Source organism: Papio anubis, chromosome 9 (genome assembly GCF_008728515.1).
Source record: "Papio anubis isolate 15944 chromosome 9, Panubis1.0, whole genome shotgun sequence".
NCBI lineage: Eukaryota > Metazoa > Chordata > Mammalia > Primates > Cercopithecidae > Papio > Papio anubis.
The window spans coordinates 64,320,786-64,346,688 of NC_044984.1; the positions used below are offsets into that span (position 1 = coordinate 64,320,786).

The 25,903-nt window shown below is 38.4% G+C and overlaps 1 long non-coding RNA gene across 1 annotated transcript; it reads right to left on the reverse strand.

The window, feature by feature from the left end:
• Window positions 1-223: 223 nt before the first annotated feature.
• Window positions 224-25,780, reverse strand: LOC108581018. Its single transcript, XR_002515700.2, has 5 exons — window positions 25,396-25,780; window positions 23,351-23,472; window positions 9,039-9,143; window positions 1,699-1,786; window positions 224-962 (listed from the first exon to the last, which is right to left on the reverse strand). It is a non-coding gene; the product is annotated as an uncharacterized LOC108581018 (long non-coding RNA).
• Window positions 25,781-25,903: the final 123 nt, after the last annotated feature.

A 25,903-nucleotide genomic window follows, 5' to 3' on the forward strand; every position in this document is an offset into this window, starting at 1 on the left:
AGGATAACGAGGGCTCTGACTCCACGGCAGCATCTAGGGGTGAATGTTTACAACTCCTGAACCCCGGTGGGCGTGTGTTACAGTATGCTCTTTTAGTTTTGCGGTCTGTGGGCTGCTTGTGTTAATCAGCTCAGTTAGACTCTCTGCTTCATCGCAAGGACAGAGGGCTTTCTGTATCTCGGGGCTCTTGCCTTGGTGTACTGGAAAAATCGGATCACACATGGGCTTGGAGAATGAGTGCAAGGTTTTATTGAATCCTGGAAGCAGCTCTCAGCAGATGGATGGGGAGCCAGAAGGGGTACAGAGCGGGAAGGTGGCTTTCCCCTGGAGTTGGGCTGCCCAGGGGCTGGACCCTCCTCTGACCACCCCGGCCAACTTCCCCTTGGCGTCCACGTCGTTCCGCCAGTCGATGGCCTGCCGGCGTCTGCCGGTGCCTGTTGGTGTGCTTTTCCACTCCTCTGTTCCTCTCGACGTCCAGCCGCCTGTGCGTTCTTCTGCCGGTGTGTTCCTCTTGATGTCCAGCTGCTTACGTGTGTGCCTCCTAGGGTCTCGGGCTTTTTACAGGCACAGGATGGGGGATGTGGCGGGCCACCGTGGTCTTGGAAAATGCAACACTTGGGCATGAAAACGGGAGTGCCTGTGTTCATCTAGGTCTGTGGGCACAGGCCCAAGGGTGAAGCCCTTGCCTGGGACCCTGCCTTTCACTACCCAGCACTTCCCTAGCCCCCTCCCGTATCTCTATGTGTATATGTGTTTGGGGGTGGGGTTAGGGAGGTTGGAGGGATTTCTGTAGCAAAGACCCACTGTCACTACTTTCCAGTACCAGTGGTGTTGAATTCCCAGAGCTTCTCCACTGTCACACTGAAGAATGCAGGTGTCTCTGCCCCACATTTGCTAGAACATTGTTTCCTCCTGCAGTCTTCTCCTCTGGCTTTATTGTTGCATCATGGTCACTTTCCACTCTGAAGGGGCCAAAACAAGAGACTGAGCTTTGGGAGAATATAAAATCTAATGTCACCAAAATAAGTCATGGAAATGTAGTGGTATATAGTAGCAATAACTAGTTAACCCTTAAATAGAATAGATCCCTTCACAATGGCAACAAAAACTGTGAAACAAGTAGGAACAGATCACTCAATTAGAACCCTAGATTCTGGTATTCAGGTTCCATATGGTGGCAAAGAGGGGTAGAGTCAGTGGAGTTTGTCTTCCTTTGTTGTTGTGCCAGAGAAGGTGAAATGCAATTCCACTTCAGTACCTCTCACAGGCACTAAAATTTACTGACAGAGTTGCAATTAAAATGACAGGTGTGCTCTTGAATTAATTAAGTGCTCACTTTTATGGAAGATACACTGCAACATAGAGCTTATTTTACTAACTACTCATCCTGAGTATTCTTCTACTAACCTCCACTCCACTTGAACACGCCCACACACACACATACACACACACACGGCTCTTCCAATGTGACAATATGAATAATACCTCAGTCTTAAGAAACAGTTTTTGATCACTTCCCATTAGCATATTACATTTACAGCCATAATATTTTCTGAATCCAAACTCACATGCATGCTTTAAGTAAAAAACATTGAGTATGTTTTCTTGGCTTCTTTGGCCTTCCTCTCCCACAGCCTTGAGTTCAGTAATTTGGTGAGGCTGTTTTGTTTTGAGTGTATTTTGCTGTGATATACATACCTTTAAGTCATGTTCACTTAAAAAGCATCTGTTTCAATCCAGATGTGGACCTTTGGCAAGTACTTGGAATCTCCTAGTCTCTTGGAGACTAAGAAAATGTGAGAAGGAATTGGGAGGGAATGGGGAGAATAAGAGAGTTGAGTGAGTTAATACATAAGACAACATTTTTGGGGAAGAGTAAACTAAGCTGTCAAAATACAAATTATTTCTCTCCAAGCCAGAAACCTGTTTTGTCGTTATTGTATCCAGTGGTCTTCACTGCCTAGCCCAGGGCCTGCAATAGAGGCACGGCTGAGTACAAACAGCCACAGCAGCAAATGATATTTACCACAAACTTTTGTATGTGGCACTGGGCTAGGCATGTGCACTATATCACTTTAAGCCTGAAATTTCCTTTTGTGTAGGTATTATTGTAATCTATATTTTATAGATAAAGAAAATTATGGATATTTATTAAATTAAAATTCCAAACACACAGAAACACCCAACAAACTCTTCCAAGGAGAGTCTCTCTTTCTATTGGTGCTTGAAATTGCAAAATTAGAGAGTGCTTGATTTGACATGAAATTTTTTGCTTCTTAAGATGCCAAAACTTTGGGAAGGGAATGGCACAGTTGTGTCTCCTGAGTGCAAGCAGGCTTATCAGATCTTCTGAAAGCCAGGTTTGATAAGACGGAGGACAAGAGGACAAAAACTGTAATAGACTAAAGAGTCCCTCAGAGTGGGAAAGAGAGATTGCCTCTGAGAAATTTGGGGGTTAATAAAGAAGTAGTTTTTCTTAGAGCTCCTCGATCAAATAACCAGACCCACTAGCAGAAACAAGATGAGAGAACAGGAAGGGGCCCAGAAAGCGGGCTGAGCTGGGCAGAGAGGCCGGCTATTGAGATGCTCTGTGGGATAGAGACAAAATGCAGAAGAGACAACAAAGACAGAGACACACGCAGCTGCTGTACAAGCCAACAGACTCACTGCATGCACACAATTACACATCCATCTCTGAGGACAGGCATCAGAGGCCTCATTCCCTCAGCTTGTCAGGTTCCTAGATCCTTGGTTCCCGCTCACACAAAAATGCTTCCCTTTCCTCTGATTCCTGCTACCTTCCTACTGTCTGTCACACAGCCAGCCTGAAAACAAGTTTGAGGTGGTAGGCCAAGTTCCACACAGAAGTTTATTTACTCATGCGCTAGGCCACCCTCCGGCAACTGATCTGCCTAATGAGAGAAGCACAGTTAAAACAAGTTCCCTCATGAATAACAGTGAGGAGGAGCAGGCTCACCTTGTTCAACACATTACCTATGAGGCCAGATGGGTGGGAGGAGTTCCTCTCTGGCCCAAGCTTCCCATGAAAAAGGCCTCCATTTCTTATTAAGGTTACATATTTTATCTGAAAGCTACCGTCAGGTCTGAAAGAAGGAAATACTCATCATGTATTAATAGTTTAAGCTGAGAAAACTATATCATAGGTATTCATTTTTTAAAAAAGAAAATCTAGAAGTTTCTTGCAAAGAACATAATTACATTGTCCCTGTTTTGATGTTAAGACTATTAATTTGTTCCATGTAAATAATTAGAATATGCCACGCTATTAAAAATCTTGTTTTGGCATTTTTTCATTTCTTATACAAAGAGCCTCTCTGAGAAGCCCAGCACATGGTTTGCCTGTCTTCACTTTCCTTTTTAAAATTAAGGAAACAAAGTTACTGGCTATTTGTTTGTTTACTAATTTTATCATTTAATGTTTGCTATTGCTTCTTTTTTCAAGCTCAGCAATTATGTTATTATTTTTCCTTTCCCATAGCTGTCCCAGGCCATTTTTACATCCCACTTGGTCCAGTCATGTTCTCACTCATTAACTAGAATGTATACATTTAAACTAAATTTTTAATGCTCCCCAAACCCTTTCAGGGTTTAGAACTTTTCAGGGGCCTTTGGCTTATCTCACCCTAAGTCCTTACTCCACAGACAATCTGGGATTCTAATTTTCTCTCCTCCTACCTCGTTTCTCAAAGCTCCATTGGCACTCCTTTTCTAGAGCCTAGAGCCTAGGTATAGATGGGAAAGTTATTTAACTTTGATTTGTTTTGCCAGTTGAATAACCTTACAATGCTCAAAAGTAGTTTTGTCCAATACTTAGAAGCCATTATATCACTCTTCAGGAGGAACAGCCTGCATAAGTTGATTGATAGCAGCTGTTGCTAAATTGAGTGTGAGAATACACAGCCCCTCTGGAAGGCAGTTTAGGAACCCTGCAGGAAAAATGGTGCAGCTATGGAAAAGGAGGAACTGAGACAGAGAGTTGGAACCTCAGGCTGTCTCCAGAGTGATTGCTTAGGGTGAGAGAGCCTCAAAGCTACAAGATTTTACATCTCAGAAAGATGTGTGGGACTATAAAAAAGCTAAATATCTGTATTCTAATTAGCTGCTGAGAATATAGCTGGACTAGGTGAGAGAGAAAAATGGCCTGGATGATCCCTCAGTGGGAGAAGATAATAAAATACTTGTAGATCTTGAAAGAAGAGGAGATGTTAAAAGTTAAATGAGGAGTAAACCAACAAGTGGTAGTTCTCTCTGCTTACCTAATTTTAAAGTGAACAATTAAGTTAGCCAAAGTCTGCAGGGCTTCTCAGAGAGGCTCTTTGAATAGAAAAGTGAAACGATGCTAAAACAAGAATTCAAAAGTGTAGTGTACTGTATTTTCTACATTTAACAAATGCAAACCTAAATAAGATGACTGCCTTCAAAAAAGATTAAGGAGGGAACAGTCTCATAACATTAAATCCAAAATGTTGGGGTAAAATCGAAATCATTCATCAAAGAAATAACCAAAAAAATCTCAACTTGAATTAGAAAAGACAATCAACCAATGCCAACAAGAAAATACAGAGAGATTTGAATTATCTGACAGGATTTTATAGCATTATTGTAAAAATGCTTTAACAAGCAATTGTGAATATACCTGAAATGCATTAAAAGATAGAAAGTCTCAGAAAAGAAACAGAAGATGTAAAGAAGAATAAAATGGAGACTTTAGAACTGAAAAAATACAATTTAAAAAACTCTCACTGAATGAACTCAATAGCAGAATGAATAGGACACAGAAAAAAATCAGAGAACTTGAAGTTAGAAAAATAAAAATCACCCAATCTAAACAATGGAAAGAAAATTGAGTGAAAAAAAAAAAAAAATGAACAGAGCGGGAGTGACCTAGAACACAGTAATGGCAGATTTAACATTCATACATTGGATTTCTGGAAAGAGAGGCGAAAGAGTCTGGGGAAGAAAATGTATTCAAATAAATAATGGCTAAAAACTCCCCAGATTTGGCGAAATTTAATAAGGTAAGTGAATCTTAAATGTGGTAAACCTCAAAAAGTTCATGCCTAGACACATTTTAATCACACTTTAGACAACTGAAGACCAAACAATAACAATAACCACCAACCAAACAAAAAACCACCTTGAAACAGCCGGAGAGAAATGAAGTGCTACTTGCAGAGGAGCAAGGATTCAAATGACAGTACGTTTCTTGTCAGAAACCACAAAGAAAGGCCAGAAAGAAATGATACACACTGTTCAAGTGCTAAAAGAAAAGAACCGTTAACCCAGAATCTTCTTTCAAGTGAAAATATCCTTCAGGAAAATAAAGAGGAAATCAAAAGACATTCCCAGGTGAAGGAAAACTAAGAGATTTTTGTTCCCAGTAGACCTACTCTAAATTTTAAAAAAGTTTTTCAAACATAAAGGAGATAAAAGAAAGAAAATGGGAATATCAAGAATGAAGAAACGACAATGTAAAGAATAAACATGTGGGTAAATATAATAGCCTGGAAGCAAAACTTTAATATTACCTGATGTGGTTCTCAGTGTATATTAAAGAAAGATTTAAAATAATTATATATATAAAGGGGGAAGAGTAAAGGAACCTAAGTGGAGATAATGTTTCTATACTTTCCTCAAACTGGCAAAATGTTGACACCAAAAGACTGTGATAAGTTACATGTGTATAATGCAATACCTAGAGCAACCTTTAAAATATCTGTACAAAAAGATACACTCTAAAACTACAGATAAATCAAAATGGAATTCTTTAAAAAGTTCTAGTAGCCTGTAGTAAGACAAGAAACATAAAACAGAGGAATAAAAAACAGGGAACAAACAAAAAATAAAATGATATACTTAAGTCCTAACCAATTAATAATTACATTAAATGTAATTATTTGGCCTATATGTAGCAATTAAAATACAATGGTTGGTGGAATAGAATGGACAAAAACCAGCTGAACAAAAACTATGACCCAACTATATGCTATCTCTAAGGAATTCACTTCAAGCATAATGATATAGATAGATGGAAAGTCAAAGAATAGGAAAAATATACCATGTAAATATTAATCTAGACAAAGCAAGAAGAGCTATATTAGTTCAGATAAAGTCAAGTTTAGAGAAAATAAAATTAGCAGTGACAACCAGGGACATAATGACAAAAGGGGGTCAATCCATCAAGAAGATATAGCAAGCCTACATATATATGCACCAAGCAACAGAGCTTCAAAACACATTAAGAAGAAACTAATCAATCTGAAAATATAAATAGATAAATCCACAATTATAGTAGAAGATAGCAAGACCCCTTTCTCAACAATTGATACAACTACTACACAGAAATTCAGCAAGGACATAGAAGAACTTAACAACATCATTAACTAAGAAGATTCAATTTTCTAATTGACATTTACAGAACACTCCACTGAACAACAATAGAATATGCATTGTTTTCAAGTGCTCCTGAAACATTCACCAAGACAGGCCATACCTTGGGCCATAAAACAAGTGTTAACAAATATCATAGATTTGAATCATACAAGATGTGTTCTTAAATGGAATCAAACTTTATGAACTGAATCAATAATAGAAAGATATGCAAATTTCCAAATGTGGAAATAAAACAACACACTTGTAAATAATTCATGAGTCAAAGGGTAAGTCTCAAAGGAAACAAAAAAAAAATACACAGAATTGGATGAAAACAAAAATACAACATATCACAATTTGTGGAACACATCTAAAGCGGTAATGAAAGAGAAACTCACATCCTCAAATGACTGCATTAGAAAAGAGGAAAGGTTTCACACCAATAATCTATGACCCCATCTTAAGAAACTAGGAGAAAAAATTTACCCAAAGCAAGCAGAAAGAAGGAAATAATAAAAGTAAAAACAGAAAGCAATGAAACTGAAAAAAAAATAAAGAAATAATAAGTAATAATGAAAAATAAATAATAATGAAACAAAGCTTGTTCTTTGGAAAGATAAAATGGACAAAGATCTAGTGAGACTGATAAAGAATAAAGGAGAGAAAAATACTATGTGAAAAAAATTGCAATGATATAGCCAAATTTATGCTAACAAGACATTAACTGCCTTGTTTACAGTATCAAGAAAGAATGAAAACAAATAATTATTCAGTTTCAAAAGTTACAAATAATCACAATATTATATTTGATTAATGAACAGAATATATTATGCATTATATCATAGGCTTCACCACTCTCTATTGTGTTAGAGCCAGCCAGATCCATCCATTCATGTTATCAGCCTCATCACTATAGCAATTTTATTTTTTACCACTGCATAGATCTAGTGCATTCTTTTATATATAGTATGTAGTAAGTGTTCAATAACTGTTATATGAACCAATTAACCACTAATTTCAAATAGTATTGCTCACCAATTAATTCTGCTACTAAGCAGACAAATTAGACTTGGAGTTCTGAAAAGAAAAAAACTAGTTTCTAAACCAGATTATTTTATTACCAAAAAATAACTAATTTCTACCTTTCTATTTCTCTGTGATCTTTTCCAAGGCACATCTGTGGGGACCAAACATTATACTAAATGGAATAAAATACAGTCTTAGTCCTGTTCCCCACTGTTTTTTGATAACTCTTTTTACTCATTATGTTTATCATGATAATCTAGACAAATGTAACATGATCAAAGTCTTATACAAATCTTCACTAGAGTATCTGTTTATATCATTGCCCTTTGGTCAAAATATCATTGACATGAATATTTAATTATGAGATTGCTAAGCTCAAGGTGATATAGCAATTTACCATTTTTGGAAACCTTTCCAGGCTCCTCTGGTTGAAGAAAATCACCCCACTCATCTCTGTTCCCAAAGTAATTTGTACATGTCTTCATACAACTTATATTATGCTATAATACTTGCAATTATTTGCTGTCAATCTATTCCATAATGACCTTTTTATTTCCTAAGTATATAGCATAGTGCTTGACCATAATAAACACACAATATCAGAATAAATGCACAAATGAATGAACTAAAAAGACTGTTTTTGGCCTGAGAAAAAGTGTGACAGCATTTTTTTTTTTTCCATTTTATGATCTGTTCATGTTGTGTATCTGCAAGGGCTGGGGCTATCTACATATTTGTTATAGGGTAAAGCTTGTCAAACCGAAAAGGTAATGGAGTCATAAACCCTTTTAACAAACATGAGATTTTAAAAGGTTGGTACACCTGAATCCTGTTTGGATTAATAGCAGGGACTCAGCTATTAGTTTAGAGATATGTGACTGCCACACAAGTGCATTGAGATGAATGTTTTCATTAAACTGAATCCTGTGGGAATTGATCACAAAGCGTGAGAACCTCTTCAGATGTTCTCTATGTTATTAACGAAAAAGATCACTCCTAGCTTTGACAGGATGCACTCAACAAGGCTATGAGAATACACTGGCAAATGTAAGGTTCACTATTTTCAGTTGTTGCTGGGAAAAATATGTGGTAGTTTTACAAATGATGTGGGCATTTGGTTTCAAAGTCAGTGAGAAAGGGAAAACCAAGCAGTATCAGAACTGCTCTTAAATTCCTTAAACTACCCATGGTTTTTTACAAATAATCCTCTACCATTATATATATATATGTATATGTATATATATGTGTATATATGTATATATATGTATGTGTGTATGTGTATATGTATATATATGCATATATATACACACACACACAAATGCATGTTTTGCATAGTAACATACATGCTGGGATTTTAAAGGATGATAATTTTTTTCTTTCATGATTTCAGAGCCAATTGAGAATAGACATCAAGGTCACTTACATGGAACTCAAACATTGTTTTTATTATTGAATAGATATTGGAAAACACAGGATGCATGATTATAATGAAGTTTCTAATATGTTCCTCTTAACTAAACAATGTACACACCTAGGCACAAGCATGATAGACAACTATAGGCCTTCCCCACAGAAGCAAGCTCCTAAATATATGGAAGGAAAAAAATTGGAATACATACCTCTTGTGGATAGGCTGAATGGAAATAGAGATGTCAGAATGCACAGAGCTGAGCATGCTCAGTTCCTTCTCGTAAAATTTGCCAATCACATAATCAATTTTTCTCCTAAGAGAGAAAAAGACAGGCCAGGATAATTACTCTAGCAGATGTTTCACACAGGGAATAATTAGGCCATCAGAGAGTTGGTTAACTCCTAATAGCATAGTGTATAATTCCACAGGTAGATTCTTTTCAAAAATTAAATATTGGAAACATTTGAAGTTTGGACCACTTCAGGAAATTTATTAATATTTTAATTTGCTGATTCTACCTATTCATAATCATCGTTGTTACTATAAAATGTAATAAGTCCTCTAACTTGTCTTCAGTCTGTGTGCTTCTGCAGCATTCAACTAATTCTTTTTAAAAAATCAATTAATTCTTTTAAAGGTCTTGCTCCAAAAATACAGTATAGACTATAAGAACATTTCCCAGGACAGAAGTAACTTGAGTTTCCAGATTGAAAGGGCCAACTGAACATCCAATGAAAGAAATGTAAAAAGACACACAGCAATATGCATCCTTACGAAAAGATAAAACTAGAAGACAGCAGAACAATGTCTTGAAGTTACTAATGAAAATTATTTCCAATCTAGAATTCTATATTCAATCAGGTGTGAGGGTAAAACAAGTCATTTTCAGACAGCACACATTCAGTGTTTACCTTCCATACATCATTTTGCAGGAGGCTGATCAGAGTATGTGCTCCAGAAAAAAGAGGAAATAAACTAAGAAAAAAGAAAACTTGGCATCTAGGAACACAGTAATCCCAAATGGAGGAAGGCAAGGCTTGTGACATTAGCTGAGCAGCAGGTCTAAAGAGCAGGTAGTCCAGACAGGCAGAAGGAGGAAGAACTTGAATGGAACTGGTATTTTTTGGCATGTTTGAGCATTTGAAACATTATATATTCAAGTATGTACCAACCCAAATGTTCATCAATGATAGATTGGATTAAGAAAATGTGGCACGTATACACTATGGAATACTATGCAGCCATAAAAAAGAATGAGTTCATGTCCTTTGCAGGGACATGGATGAAGCTAGAAACCATCATTCTGAGCAAACTATCGGAAAGACAGAAAACCAAACACCGCATGTTCTCACTCATAGGTGGGAACTGAACAATGAGAACACTTGGACACAGGGTGGGGAACATCATACACCAGGGCCTGTCGTGGGGTGGGGGGAGGGGGAGGGATAGCATTGGGAGATATACCTAATGTAAATGATGAGTTAGTGGGTGCAGACACCAATATGGCACATGTATACATATGTACCAAACCTGCACATTGTGCACATGTACCCTAGAACTTAAAGTATAATAAAAAAAAATTTTAAAAAGACTTTTCTCTAAAATAAAAAAAAGTATGTAAGAGATACTTGAATGTATAGAAAAAAAGAAGGTACCAAAAAAAAGTAAATGAATTTATGACACTTATTAACTTAAAAAAATTAAAAGTTGTACTAAAACTGATGTACTACTTGGACTCAGAAGTGTGTAGTATTTACATTATCAAAATAGGGGAAATATTGGTTAAATAAATAATGTTTTAATATATTTATGCTGTGAAGATAGGAGGAGGATATTTGGGAAGCAGAAGGAAGAGAGCTTGCTCTTCATCTTCCATGACAGGAAGTTGATAGAGTGTGTCTAACACCAACAAATCCAAAACAGTAGTAAACAGAATATTTATAAGTATGAAGGTAAATATCAAGTTAAGCAGCTGAAAGAGAGAAGTGTGGTTCTTTCGAAAATAAAAATGCTGGGGAAAAAAATGCAACAAAAAGCGACACTGTGCAGGCCAAACAAATATATTAACAGGATCATTTAACCTGAGGTCTAGCATTTGCGACTCTACTCTCTTGAGACCTTCGCACTAAAGCTTCCAACAAGACTCTGAGTGCTGTTTCAGGCAAAGGAGCAGGAGATGTGTGCACTGAGCAGCCAGGTCTCCAGTCCCCATCCCTGCATCAACCAGAACAATAACCTTTTTTACCTAGTTTACTTTTGGGGCTCCCATGTAAGATTATATATGAAGATAGTCTGACACTGCCTTAACACATTAATAAATGTTCGAAAATAACGGGCCCAGATATGTGGCGCCAGAGAACACTTCCAAAGCAGATATACAAGCCAATAAACCTCCCAGCTGTTCTTGCTGGTTTCTGGAGTGTAGCTTTAGATTAGCTGGAGATACCAGTGAGAAGAAAACCCTGTCAGCTTCAGACAATGCCCCTAGCAGTTAGTGAGTAAGAGTTACAGGTTGTGAGGTTCTGGTGAGATCATATGCTAGTTCTCAGAGCTATTACCTAACAGGTTTAGAACTCTGGCTTCAGCAATATGGGGGAGCCTTGGGTCCTGGAATGCACATTTATAGAATCAGGAAAGTATACACAAAGAGATATCAGACATCCACTGCATCCAGGTGAAAAAAACTCATAAATGTAAGGAAATCTATGGGAAAAAAGAATAATCTTTGCCATCCTAAATCCAAGGACAGTGGGAAATATTTACATTCATAGAATAAAAAAATCAATGTAGTCAAAAATATAAAAGGCCAGTTTATACATAGAGATTAAATGAGAAATGAACTGAAAAAGCATATTTTAAACTTAAAGGATTAGAAATTTCCTGAGATAATCCTTAATTTCATGTAATGTACTCTTTGAGAAAAGTAATTTATTAAAAGTCCAATAACATGATTTAATTTTTATGTTTCTATGAGAAAATTCATATAAATAAATTCACGAAGTTGCTAGTGAAAATGTGGCTCTTTGAGTTGTTTCTTTTAGCAGGCAGAACACAAACAAGAAGAAATTGTAATAGCGTCTGTATACAATAAATGTTAATTCCTTTAGCATTAATGTTTTCATAAAATGGGTGGGCTGGCACTGGCAGCTTGAGTTGGACAGTGGACAAAATGAAACAGGAGGTAAAACTGCTAAAGAGGTAAGACCTGTACAACAAGAGAAGGATTTACGAAACACTTGGGACAAAGAGTCAGCTCTATAGCCAGTGCTCTGGTGGTTGAAATGCAGAAAGTCCAAAGCTCTGCTTCTAGAAAGCTCCTCTTTCAGATGAATTTTGGGATAACTTCACATTTTTTAAATGGATAAACTGTGACTCAGCTTCAGAGCACTGAAATCTCCCAGGTTAGGTCAGTTCAAGGATTACGTATTGTGAGAACTTACTGATTATTTTTAAAAGGAAGTGTATAAAAAATGTGGTTTTGTGAGAAGTATATTTTTAAAAGTCCTTAATCCTAAAAATGCCATTTGGATTCCTAATGCTTGAGTAACATAATTTTTCAATATTAAAACCTATATGGATATAATTGATATAATTTACTCTATTAAATGGTTAAAAGAGAAATGACATGACTCATTTTTCAATAGATTTTGGAAGGTATTTGACCAAATCTTGTACATATTCTCAATCAAGCCTTCATAATATAACATATATACATATAAAATGTTACATAACATATTTTAAAAATCTCTATCTCAAAGCAAAAGCTGGCATATACATAATACTGAAACTTTATAAATATTCCTGGTATGTGGAGGAGCAGTTTGGTACCACTACTATTATTTTTTGTATTATTACTAAGAACAATTAGGCAGAGAAATAATAGTAAGGATAAAAATATATCAAGAATCTCCTATGAGTCTGGTACTCCACTAAGTCCTTGTTATGGGTTATTTATCTTATATAATCTTCTTAACTTTACGAGATAGATACTATTGTAACAGCAGTTTACTGATGAAAAAGAAAACTGAGGCTAGGGAAATTAACTCAGAATCGTGATAACATATCCAATAAGCAGTGAAGCCAGGATTCAAACCCAGGCAATGACTATAGACCTGGGCTGTTAATTTTTACACTATATTAATTTAATTGAAAAATTTATATTGAGTGCCTACCAGGTCTCAGGCCTATGAGTACCAGAGATATATCAGTGCATAAAAGAGACAAAATCACTGCCCCAATGAAATTTACAATGTAGAAATAAAAATTTTAAAGATTGATTTTTGGACCAGGCATGGGGGTGACTCATGCCTGTAATCCCAGCACTTTGAGGGGCCGAGGTGAGTGGATCACCTGAGGTCAGGAATTCAAGACCAGCCTGGACAACATGGTGAAACCCTGTCTCTACTTAACAACAACAACAAAAAAATTAGCTAGGAAGGAGGTCTATCAGGGAGAAGAGTGAGGACAACCATACCAAATGCTGCTGAAAATTAACCCCTGAATTTAGTGATGTAAAAGTTATTGGTGAAGTTGATAAGAGCAGTTTCAGTGGAATTACGGGGCAAAAACCTGACTACCACGGGTTATTCAAGACAGAAGCAGAGAAGAGGAGTTGCAAAGAGCAAGTATAGACAACACTTTTGAGGAATTTTGTTGCTGAAAATTGCAAAGAAATCAAACAGTAGCTGCAGGAAGAACTGGAACTAAAAAAGGTTTTTTGTTGTTGTTTTGTTTTGTTTTTGAGACAGAGACTCACTCTGTTGCCCAGGCTGGAGTGCAGTGGTGTGATCTCAGCTCACTGCAACTCTGCCTTCCGGGTTCAAGCGATTCTCCTTCCTCAGCCTCCTGAGTAGCTGGGACTACAGCCATGTGCCACCATGCCCAGCTCTATTTTTTTTTTTCTTTTTAGTAGAGATGAGGTTTCACCATGTTGGTCAGGCTCGTCTCGAACTCCTGACCTCAAATCACTGACCTGCCTCAGCCTCCCAAAGTGCTAGGATTACAGGCATGAGCCACCACACCTGCCCAAAGTTTGCTTTTAATGAGAGAAATAATACAATGCATAGGGGCTTATGGGAGTAGTCCAATAAAGGAAAAAATAATAATGCTTTAGGAGAGGGAGAAAAAAATTACTGAGTGATGTCTTTGTATATGTGTAAAAAGGACTGGGTTCAATACATACGTGGAGGTATGGGCCTTAGATAGGTGCGTGGATCGTCATCTCTAGTAAGAGGCAGGAAAGCGGTGTATACAGGTGCAGATGCTGCTGTGGGTGTAGTAAGGGTCTGAAGAACTGCTCTTCTGAGTGCTTCAATTTTCTTAAGGGAGAAGGAAGGAAGGAAGGCAGGAAGGAAAGAAGGAAGGGAGGGAGGGAGTGAGGGAGGAAGGAAGGAAGGAAGGAAATTATCTGAGAACAAGGAAGGAGAAAAAGTTTAGCTGAGGGTTTGAGGAGAGAGGAGAAGGTGGAAAATATTTGTTTAGCAAAACAGAACGATAAATGGACCAGAGAAGTACAGTGAGATTGCCAGGCAGCAGTCAGGCCATTTGATATTTATAGTCACGAATTTAAAGTAGGACTCATCAGCGAGAACTGTGCTTTCTTTCAGCCAGATGCTGTGCAGAGGAGGCGGAGAGTTAGATTTAAACAGGGTTGTTTTTTGCCAAGTTAATACAAAGTGAGAGAAAGGCAAAGAAATCAAGAGTCCATACGCAGAAATGATGACAGTGTTTGTCACAGATTTTAAACTGAAAAAGAAGAGAACTGAAGGGGAGGTGAGGGAAAAGGGAAAGGTACTATGATCAATGGACTAGAAGTCCTGATAAGGTCAAAGGCTTATTGAAGTTGAACATTACGGGGAAAAGACAATAGATGAGAGAGTGAAATGGAGATAATGAAGGAGTAGCAATTATTGATCCTAAGTAATAAGATTACAATGTGGTGATAGGAATGGGTGGCTGAGGGAGGATAAGGGACAAAATCCACGAAGAAATGGAATTTAAAGTAACTGAAAGACAAGGCTATTGGAAAAATCATATTTGCATATAAAGATATTACCAAGAATTAACACAGAAGATGGGTTTGAGAAAATAACTCTGAGCTACGAAATGAAGATTTTTGATTGATATTTTTGATCAATGGGCTAACAATACAAGTACAGTAGGCCAAGACAAATGTGTTGGCAAAGACACAGCCAAACACATTTTGACAAGATACTCTCAATTTCAACTGGTCCTCATAGGTCTTTAAGTTTACACTGCAGTGAGAAGTAAAGGTTAATTTATCTGACACTAACCCCTGGCAGTCCTCCCAGAGTGAGAGTTGGCTTCCTACAGGGCGGGACTATTTGGCAAACATCCTGGGAGAACAGAGGTGGAGGAACAAGGCTGAAGGCCAAGGTCCCATGTATCATACACCTCAAACTGCAAGACTTGTGTCTGAGTGCCTGTTCACAGCAGGGAGGATCTGTGACTGGGAGAAAGCCTAGACCAGGAATGCTGAGATGGCAGAAGAAGGGAAGTCCAACAAGGCTGGGATCCAGGTTCTTCTCATACCAGAGGAGATGCTGGCACTTCCCTAAACATGCAGCTTATTAACCCACAGAGCTTGGACTGAACTTTCTGCTAGATCATTTTGCACTGTCCCAGAGAGCGACAGGCAAAGGAGGAACTGTACGCCAGCTCCTCCTCCTGCCTCTGTAAGCTTCTATGGATAAATATCGTTCCAGGTCTAGTGTGTGTGGTGTCAGGCCAGTCATCCTGTGTGTGTTCCATCAGCAGACATGATCAAACTCCCCTGGTTTCTTCTTCCGATTTTATATTTTGAAAACAAGAAGAAAATACGATTTTGTTATTATTAATATTATTATTATTGTTAACCATACATTCAGTATGATGCATTATAACGACTTAAGCCTTTAACCCTTAATTAACCTGTAAGGGTTTGAGGAATTGTCCTGGGAAGTCCAATAGAAGAAAGAAACTCAAAGCAGTTTTTGCAATACCAGCAATGGGTTGCTAAGGCAGGGATGGCAAGCATAAAACTCTTCATGTGTCCATTGTACTCCCCACATCATGAAAAACATCCAAGCACTCTTTTCTGCTGACTCACCCCTTCCCAGAAGATGTTTTGTACAGCACTCAAGAAAAACACTGCAGTTAGCTGGAGTTAGTACCAGATACCCTCATGCATGATTTCTGAGATAAAGAATACATTGATACATTGATCGTGTAACTGAAAGAGGATGCATCATTGGCATCCACCACTGACTGGGGGCCAGTGCAACGCATCCAGAATTTGTATTTAAAAAGCAACAACAATTCAAAAAATCGAAGATTTATTTCATTTCCCCAATAAATGCAGACACCAATAGGATCTAACAGCCTTCTTACTCCTACCTCATTGCCACCGGTCACATATTAGCAGTCTTGGCTGAAATACTAAAGACGCTTAAAGCTGAATGTAATTCAAATCATAGTTTTGTAATGTTTAATTCCACCGTGAAACTGAGCTATTATGAGATTACTGACAAAGAGAAGACGCTATAGTGTAGTACCGTGTCATGGATTTTAAAGTCAGCCAGATGTGAATTTGTATCAATTTACGATCTCTTTAATCTTAAATAAGTTTCATACTATCCCAAACCTCAGTTGCTCCTCTATAGAATGGAGACGATAACACTAACATTGCTGAAGGAATTTTGATCTACCATGATGATTTAATATTATACATCAAGTATTTAGTACAGAGGATGGGACAGAATTAGTGCCTAATTAATGGTAGCTATTACTATAATTATATAGGTATCATACACTCAACTCACTGTATATTATGTGCAACTTTCCTGTGCCTAGGGTAGACTTCTCCACTAACTATCATTCACCACACACACAAAAATCCAGGCAGCTGCATCCATGTGGATTTCTGATCACGTGAGTCGCTGTTAAAAACCCTGGCTGCCCTGACCAAAACTTTGATCGTTTTGCAAGCTGTTCCAGAAATGGGTCACAGAGTTTTTAAAAAACTGTTTCTCTGTTAGTGAGAAAATAAAAGGATGGGGTTTTTATGTGTGAGTGTTTCGTTAGCTTCTCTGTTTCTTATCAATGTATGATCTTCCAGAAAGAAACAGACCAGGTGAATTGTAACCACAATCACACCCCTGTGATACACAGATGTGTCATTAAACAGTAAGGATCTTGTCCCCAGCCAATTATCCTAAGATCAAAATAAAGAAGGGGGTTAGCACCATGTTCTCTCCAAAGTCAAAAATCTCTAAAGCCACAGAGGAGATAGCACCACTGCTGGAGAGGCACTCCTTACCCAGAATGAAAACTGGGAGGAATCTTCTAGCTTCTTCCTTTTACCTACCTTCTAATCTCCTACCAGTCTTTTCTATTGGCCAAACATAGCAAAGCCACCTGACTCCTGCAGGCTGAGTCAGGCCCCTATAATACCAACCTATCAGGGGCAGGGACGGGCAGGACAGGATCTGGGGCCAAAAGGAAAACAGCTGATAAGTAGGCCTTCTTTTCAGTTCCTTGAAAATGCCAAGCTCTTTCCAATGTCAGGATGTTCACATATTCCATGTCCTCTGCCTATAATTCTTTTCCCATCACTATTCACCTCATCATTCTTCAGGTCCCAGTTTAAATATTACTTCCTCAAAAAGACCTTCCTTGACTACCTATGTAAAATAGATTTCCTCTGTTATTCTTTCTTTAAAACCCTCTCTTCTTACTAACCTTTATAATTATATACATACATTCTAATTATCTGCTTAATGTCTGACCTATCCAGGGGCTAGGAATATCTGTTTTGCTTTCTACCGCATTGTCAGAATCTAGCACGGTGCCTAGCATATAATGAGTGCTTAGCACTCAGTAAATAGTAACTGTAATTATTACTTTTGTTTTTAATAATAGTACCATAATTGGATAATCAGTGAGAGATGTCAGCCCATTCTGAAATATAGGTTCATTTCTTTCTGATGCTGTTTTTTTTCTTCCTAATATTTGGTAAACACAAGTTGAATATTTCAGTTCCATGAACACTTTTTAGACATTATATAGAATACCAAATTTCTATATCTTGAGGCTTCAAATACCATTAGAGGAAAATGGATACATTCCTTGAAATGTCAAAACAAAAACTATGTTGGCAAACTTGGAATAAATGAATTCTTTTCATCAAATAATCCAGTAACTGAAAAGAGAAAAATGTGTAGAGCAGAGCAATTTATCATCTGCGAAATCTCTTTATGCTTCACGCATTCTGGTTTGGATCTTTTGATTTTTGTTCTTTAAATCCACTGAATGATAAATTTTCCTTGACATTTCATAGGAGATCTTCATTATTTTTCTCCTACCATCAATTTATTTTTTTCTCAATAAAACTCAGCTCCCTTTTCTTTCTTAGCATTTTAACCTATCTGCTTCATGTGGGATAAAGAAATGCCCCATCTTTCGTAGATAAAATAAATCTCCACATAAACAGCGACTGTTTTGTCTTTAGAGACTTTGTCTCCAAAATTTCCCACATGTGCCACAATCTTCTTAAGTTATCATACAGAGAACAATTCCTGCAGTCTTGGGAAGTGAGGAGTTTGGAGGGCAACAGGTTGGCAATGGGGTGACTGAGGGGACTATCTTGAAAAATCACCATGTATGGAGCTAAAGAGTCTACTTCCAGGTTCATTTTTGCCATTAGTCTAAGATTCATTTATTCATGAAACATTTATCAAGTGGCTACTGTGTGTTAGACACTATGCTAGGGCTAGGGACGCATTTACGGATAAGCTGTGGTTTCTGTTCTCAGGGAGCTCATTGTGTAGTATAGGGAAACAAGCAAGTAACAAATATTTACAATTTATTATGTCTAATGCTTTAGGGAAAGTAACACAAAGCACTATGGGAAAATATGGAAGACCCCCTAACCCAATTTTGGGCAGGTGTGAGGGTAGGGATGGTAGAGCAAAGACTTTCTGGAGAAAAGAATGCTTGTGCTGAAAGATAAGTACGGATTGCCCAGACAGACAATAGAATAATGTTCCAGAAAAAGCAAACAGTACTTGCAAAAGTTCATAGCAATGTGTTATTGGTGAATGATAAGTAATTTAGGGCCAGGTTCAGGACAGGGAAGGGAGTGAGAAATGAACTGAAAAAATGAGCAGATGTTGAGAGGTTTTGCCTCTGTTCTTTATCATCAGGTCCTCTGAACTAACCCAGGTTAAAGGGATTGATGACAGACAGCGGAAAGAAGAGGGACTTTTGGAGTCAGGCAACTTGAGTTTGAAACTTGGTCTTGCCACTAGTTTGGAACCTTGGTCAAAATTTCTTGGCCTCTCTAAGCCCCAGTTGCTTTAGCAATACAAAATATAATAGTCTGCTCTAAAGGATTATCATTAGGGTTAAATAATATATGCAGTATCGGCACATTGCATGGTGCCATGTTAAATCTCAACTATTATAGAACAAATAAATTGCTATAATCAAGAATATCCACACAGAGCTTTGAGTCACATACTTAAGTAAACACAAACTAGAGTCTTGTTACCAGAGACAATTGTCTGCCTGAACCTGTTTAGAGCTTTTTGTTTTGTTTCTTTGTCACTGTGTTTTTAATGGTGATGTATATTTCACAATTTGGTGCTATATCACTGCTTAATAAATGAGTTATCTAGAGTGAATTATTATGTCTTCAGACTTAATCATGCTTCATTGCCTTCAGGCCATAGAATTTTTGAGTTAAACGAGGTTACAGAACTAATCTCTGGAAGCTGGAGAAAAAGCACAATGTTGGAATAGAAATATGTGTTAAGAGCAAACAAATTGAGTATCTGTCAGGAGGGGAATGGTTAAATACACTTATATTTCTATGCTACGAAATACCATGCAGCAACTAAAGGGAATGAGATTGCTCTCTGTGTACTGTCATAGCTAGAGCTCCAAAACCTGTTGTTAAATGAAAAGCAGGCTGCATAAAGATATCTTCAAAATGACATCATTTTCATACAAAAATATACACACTCGTATAAATAATACTATATTACTTCTGTATGTGCTTATATATGCTTTCTAGGTTACATGCGTATAAACACATAGAAAAACTTGAAGTATATACACTAAAATGATAAGTGGCTATTTACTGTCACTTGAGAAAGTTTGTTGGGGCAAGGGGGCAGTATTCCAAGGAGGAATTAGCCTTTCAGAAACATTTACATTTTTTTACAGATAATATACTCTTGCCGTTTGTGTAATTCAACATTTGTTTTCAAAAAAGAAACAAGGAAAGAGCAAGGGCTTTGAGGTTGGCTGAAACCGGCTCAAACCCTGGCCTCAGCAACTTGTTAGCTCTATGACTTTTGGGAAAACATGACCCCTCTGTCTCAGTTCCTTCATCAGCAAGATGAGGACAGCAGCACCTGTCTTGCAGGTTTGCTGCAACAACTGAAAGGAAACCTCCTTGTACATTATTAGCACTCCATGCATTAGTAGTTTCTTTTCCCTGTGCTGAATCCAATGGCTTTTCTTCTTCTTTCTTTTTAAAATTGTATCTTTTCACAAAGTAGGAAACCAAATATAAAGTGGCTAAGTCGCTTCCACAAAGCCACACAGCAGGTTAATGTGAGAGCAAGGGGTATAATCCATGCGTCCCACATTATAATAAAGTCAGCATTACACTCAATGGGGAGTTGGGTTATGATGTGTATATGGCTGTTTATAGTAGTAGTTCCAAAGCTCAGATTCCAGGTGGCAGGTTTATTTGCTGATGTGTCATGCAGACTACCAGATTCTGGGCTTGGGCAACTGTTGAACAAAACAAACCAAGAAAGGCCAGGTAAGGTGTGTTGGGTAGACCTCCAAGGTTATATCTGGCGTGATTGTTCTTTTGACCTTGCTGTCAAGGAAACCTAGCAGGAAACCTAGCAGGAGATATCAGGGGCCTCGCTGCAAGAAAAACATTGGTATCAGGCAATAAATTAGTTAGCACGAAAGGATGTGGGGTCAAACATGGACATCTGACATTCTTTTTGGCCACCTAGAATCTGAACCCTCTTTCTATGTTTGGGTAATTTTTCAACTTTATGAGGCAGAGATTGACACCCACTATGTTAGTGGAAAATGACAGCTAATTTTCCACCTGTCTTTGCAGTGAGGCTATAGTCAGATGGCCTAGGCTCTAGCAATCAAAAGTACCTTCCTTATCATGACCCACTTTCTTTAGAATGACAGGGATTATTTGCAGGCCTATGGTGAGTTACCCACCAAGGGCTTTTACTACTAATTTTAAATGAAGGCCTGAATTTTAATTTTAACTGTATTTTAATTTTAAACTATCTCGTGAATCCAAAACAAAGGGGATTTTTCTCTCTGACGCCATTGCATAGGAGCAAGATGCTCTATGTCAGGGAGCTATGCAACAGCATTCTGTAACATTCTATGCAGTTCAGTGATCTTAACCCAGATGAAACCACACCAGAGCTGTTGACACCTCCTGTTCCAGGAAAGAGGGTGTATTTCCTGGGAACCTCTAAGAGCTGGTTGAACCTCCTGCTTGACTTCCTTGGAAGAATGAATGACTAAGTGAACATTTTCATATTCCTCCCCTTTTTGTGCTATGTAATCGCTGCTTGTCTAAAGTGCCTGAAGACTGCTTTCTGGGCCAGGGCATGAGAACTTACTTCAATGCCTATGTAGGACTGCAAGCTAAGCTTCTGCATCTTAGCCTTTAATAGGCATCCCAACTACTTGTAACATTCTAGAACTGTGTGGCTCCTTTCTGTCCTGCAGAAAAGAAGGACTCATGTCTGGCACCTCTGAGGCCTCAGCCTCACCCATTTCCTGTTTCGATAGCACTAACGCCTTCAGTTCTATATTGGCTCCCAGTGGCTTTACATAGGTATATCCTGATAGTGTCTCACCTCAAGCTGCACCATACGCCCCTCACCTCCCACCCTAGGGAGGTGTTAGTGATAAGATATGGAAGCCACAGATGCTGCTTATGGCCCACACATGGGAAACCCTGAAGGGCAGGGAGTTCGTATCCCATGAGGTAAACTTTTGATTTTAAAAGTCAGCTGGTACATAAATTCTTCCCGTTTTCTCCCTCCAGATGGACTTTTTTGAGATGCAGTTTATGTGACTTCTTGCTGGACGATCCTGTGAATTTTTTCAGTAAGTCTCAGTAGCTTCAAACTTGATCACGTGGTCTCATATTGGCTTCCCCTTTCCTCCTTCTCTCCCTTTGTGTTCTCATACCTGGAATTGCATCTCCTAATAGAGTAGAAGTAGTATACCATAAGCTCATTGTCTCAGGCTCTGTCTTCTGGGTAACCCAAGCTAAGGCAATACCACAGAATTCTATAAACAAAATTAGGCCAGTTTTGCCATCTTTGGGAGTTTTTCCTCACTTGGGAATCCTTTCTGAGTTTTCACTCAGTTATATCCTAAATGTGTGACTTTGGGAAAGTTGCTTAAGCTCTCTGACTCTCATATGCTTCAACATAACGTAATAATGATGCTTGTTTCATGAGAGAAGGGATTAAAAGGAAAAAAATGACTGAAGATCACTTAGTACAGTGCCTGACATGTAACAAATGCTCAATAAATGTTATTATTATTATAAAATCAATCATATGTGCAACTTGATGAAGTCCTGGGGGATGAAAAAAGGGGGCTCACTGGCAGACAATTTAAGCAGCTTGGAAAGATATGTTGGCATACCTGTGAACACATATGATAATATTGCATAATGAATCCTCTAAGTTCCATTCTGTTGTCAAAAAAAATTGTTTCAGAAATGGAGCTACAACTTATTCCAGAGTTAGACTTTTGTGACCACGGTGAACATGATCCTTTTAAATAGAGAGAAGGGCCTGGGTAAGTTTAAACTGAATTGGGTTCTCAGTTCTCACAGGCTTTGACCTTGTCATCTGTCACTTCCCTCTCAAAGGGCTGGCATAGCCCAGGGTGGTTCAGGATTCTCTCATCTGAAGTTCTGTCCATGGATTCTGAGGGGAGCCTGGGCCGCTGACAGTCGATGGCCTGCCTCTCACATCTCACTGTTCTTTGATCTCACAGTTACAATTGTGCTGCTTTTGTTTTTCACTTGCTGATGAAGAGATTTATGTGAATTTAATTTTCTTCTGTCTCTGACTGCCAGAGACTTTAGTGTTTGTATTATTCACAGGGAACTAGATTAACTATAACCATTTTTTAATTTTATTTTTATTCTTTTGCTGGGTATAGTTTCTCACAGTAGCGGGAAGCCAGAATGATTTGTACGTTACTGAATCTTGGGCTTCGCTTAACATGTAATTATTATGGCCATGAGAACAAGTAAGGCCCTGATATTTCAGAACTTCTCAAAGGAAGTTAGCTAGAATGAAAAATTACATTGTTCAGCAACCAAACCTAGCAATTGCATAATGAATATTCTCAGAAAACATAATCTTGACCCCTCCTTCAATCTCATTTTTGTCCTCTGAGTCTAGAATTCTTGTTAAATTAACTTTTGGTACTTACTTTCCTTTGGTAACGTAGCAAATGCAAAATGTCCCTCATACTCCATACAAACGTGCAAAGCAGATGTAGTTTCCTTGAGTACCTCTTAATTGATGTTCTCTCCCTGATGTTCCCTTAGCCTGCTGGATAACAGAAAATTAAAAACTAAGTTTTAGGCTAGGTGTGGAACCTTGGTCTGGTCCAATCATTTAAAATCTGTTTAGGGAGTTCAATCTCTGGACAGTAACTCCGGTGAATGCTAAATGTTTCCGTGCCTTGTTTTGCTTCTCTCCAAGATGATGTCTAGGGATGGGGAGTAGTATAGGTAGGGTTTATGCGTCAAGATGGGGGTCCTCAAATCTAGGTAGGGCTCTGACCTCATGGCCTATGATGTACAGATGTACAGTGGCTGGAACAGTGGCGGGGCAACCCTCATCTGGTAACTAAGGTGGGGTATAAGGGCTTGGCCAATTCAGCAGATTGCAACACAATACTGATGGGTCATTCTTACTCCAGAATTTTCCTTCGGGTTAGCTGAGGCTTTGTTGGGTTGCATTGCAGTTCACCTTTGCCCCCTGACCAGTCCTGCTTCCTCCTCTTTTTTTTTTTCCACAGGTATTACACCCCAAACTCTGTCTCAGAAAGTCAACTCACAAAACTCATCAATTCACCTGTCTTCTGCCTTCATACCATCCCTACACATTGTGAGGAGCTAGCTCTGAAGGCTGTTTCCAAAGGCTCTGTCTTCCTGTGTTGAAAGGACATATGGCACTATTCCCAGTGCTCTTGGTCTCCTATTCCCATTTGGGTACTTTTAAAAAGCAGTCCCTAACCTCTTCTCAGAGCCTGTCATTGAAGGAGGACAGGACAGGGAACCTGGCCTCTCACCTCCTTAATTTCTACCTCTCTCTCTTTCTTATTATTCTCCAAATTCCTCACATCAGAAGGGAGTAAACTTTCAGTTTCTCTTCATCTCTTTTCTCTTCTTCATCCTGGGCATAGAGTAAAATTCTCTGATCTCATTGACAAGTCTGTCTATTGATATAATGAAATTAGGTGTTAAATTTCAGAAATCTTTTTCTTTCTCAAAAAAGTCTGACTTCCAAGTCTGTTATCTTATTGTGTATTCAAAAAGCCTATTCAGAATGCTGGAAACTGCAGTCACTGTATCTGTCTCTCTGCATTTCAGTATGACAATCTTAACCCCTTAATCTTTCTCATAGTTTTGTGGTCCTGCTCTCAAGACAACTTTGTGTTTTGGCCAGGATTATAACAAGCCCTATGTGTAAATACATGTTACACACTTATTTCTAATTATTCCACAGGCCCTTACATGAGGTAATATGTGCAAAAGAACTCTACATCATTATTTCCTATTTCTCCTCTGCTCTACCCCAGGAAACCCAACCTATCAAGTAGCAGGAGAAAATACACTGTATTTTGATATAATCCAATAATGTCAGTCTGATCTATGATCTCTACAATTTCTGCCTAGATGCCGCAGATACATTTTCTGTCTTTCTACCCTTTTTCTACTGGGAAAGAGTTCTACTCTTTTCCCCTGCTCCTGAAGGGAAGAGAAGCTCTACAGGCTTACCTTTAGCTATGGGGAAAGATAGTTGTCAGATCCTTAATGATCTCTGCTATGCAGTTTCTGATTTGGATTGCTTTGTGGCCCAATGGTCACTAAGATGTAGCCAGAATGGTCACAGGTTGTGGGGAGACATATCAGCACTAATTACGGGATCTGTGTTTTCTACTATGAGTTTCTGGGGTGAGAGTCCCTGCTTTGTTTTAACCCCAGGCTTCTGCTGCCCTCTGGCCTTTACAGTACCTCTGCTTGCTTTTCTGCATGGCTTCAGCCACCTATGAGCTCCAGGAAACCAGCAGCACTGCTAAGAATGATTAACCTTGCCTTTTTCTACCACCATGCCCTTGCTCTCATGCCATGTGGATGTAGCAATTAGCCCCAAACTAGGCTTTTCCCAGAGGCCTGCAGCTTCCCCATTTTGTGCCCAGGCCAGGGAAGCTGACCATTAGCCCTGATGTTTCAGGGTATTTCCTACCTCTCTGTGTGCTTCTGAAAGTGTTTCCTTCAATCTGCTCTCCGGAGGTGCTTCCCGGTGCTCCCAATCTTGAGGAGAAAGGGCTACTATAAGGATTCTTCTATCTGACTTCTTTAATCTCCTTTGGCTCCTCTAACCTGTACTTCCTCTATGTAACGTCCTCACTGTAGCATAGACAGAAAGCCAACCAAGAGAGATTCAGAAGAGTGTCTTCCCTACTCAAAGGAAGAAATTGACATTGTAAACATTCAGACCTAATTCTCTGCATGCTAATAGAAGCTAAAGGAAATTTCTTTCTTAGAAAAACTTGTCTTTTGAGTTTATTGTCTTACTTCAACTCAAACAAAAAGTTAAGCAACTATCTTCTTGTCCTAACAGGTAGCTATCCTTCTGAAGCACTGGAACCTCCTTCCTTTTTTTTTTTTTTTTTTTTTGAGACGGAGTCTCTCTGTCGTCCAGACTGTAGCGCAGTGGTACGATCTCAGCTCACTGCAACCTCCACCTCCCT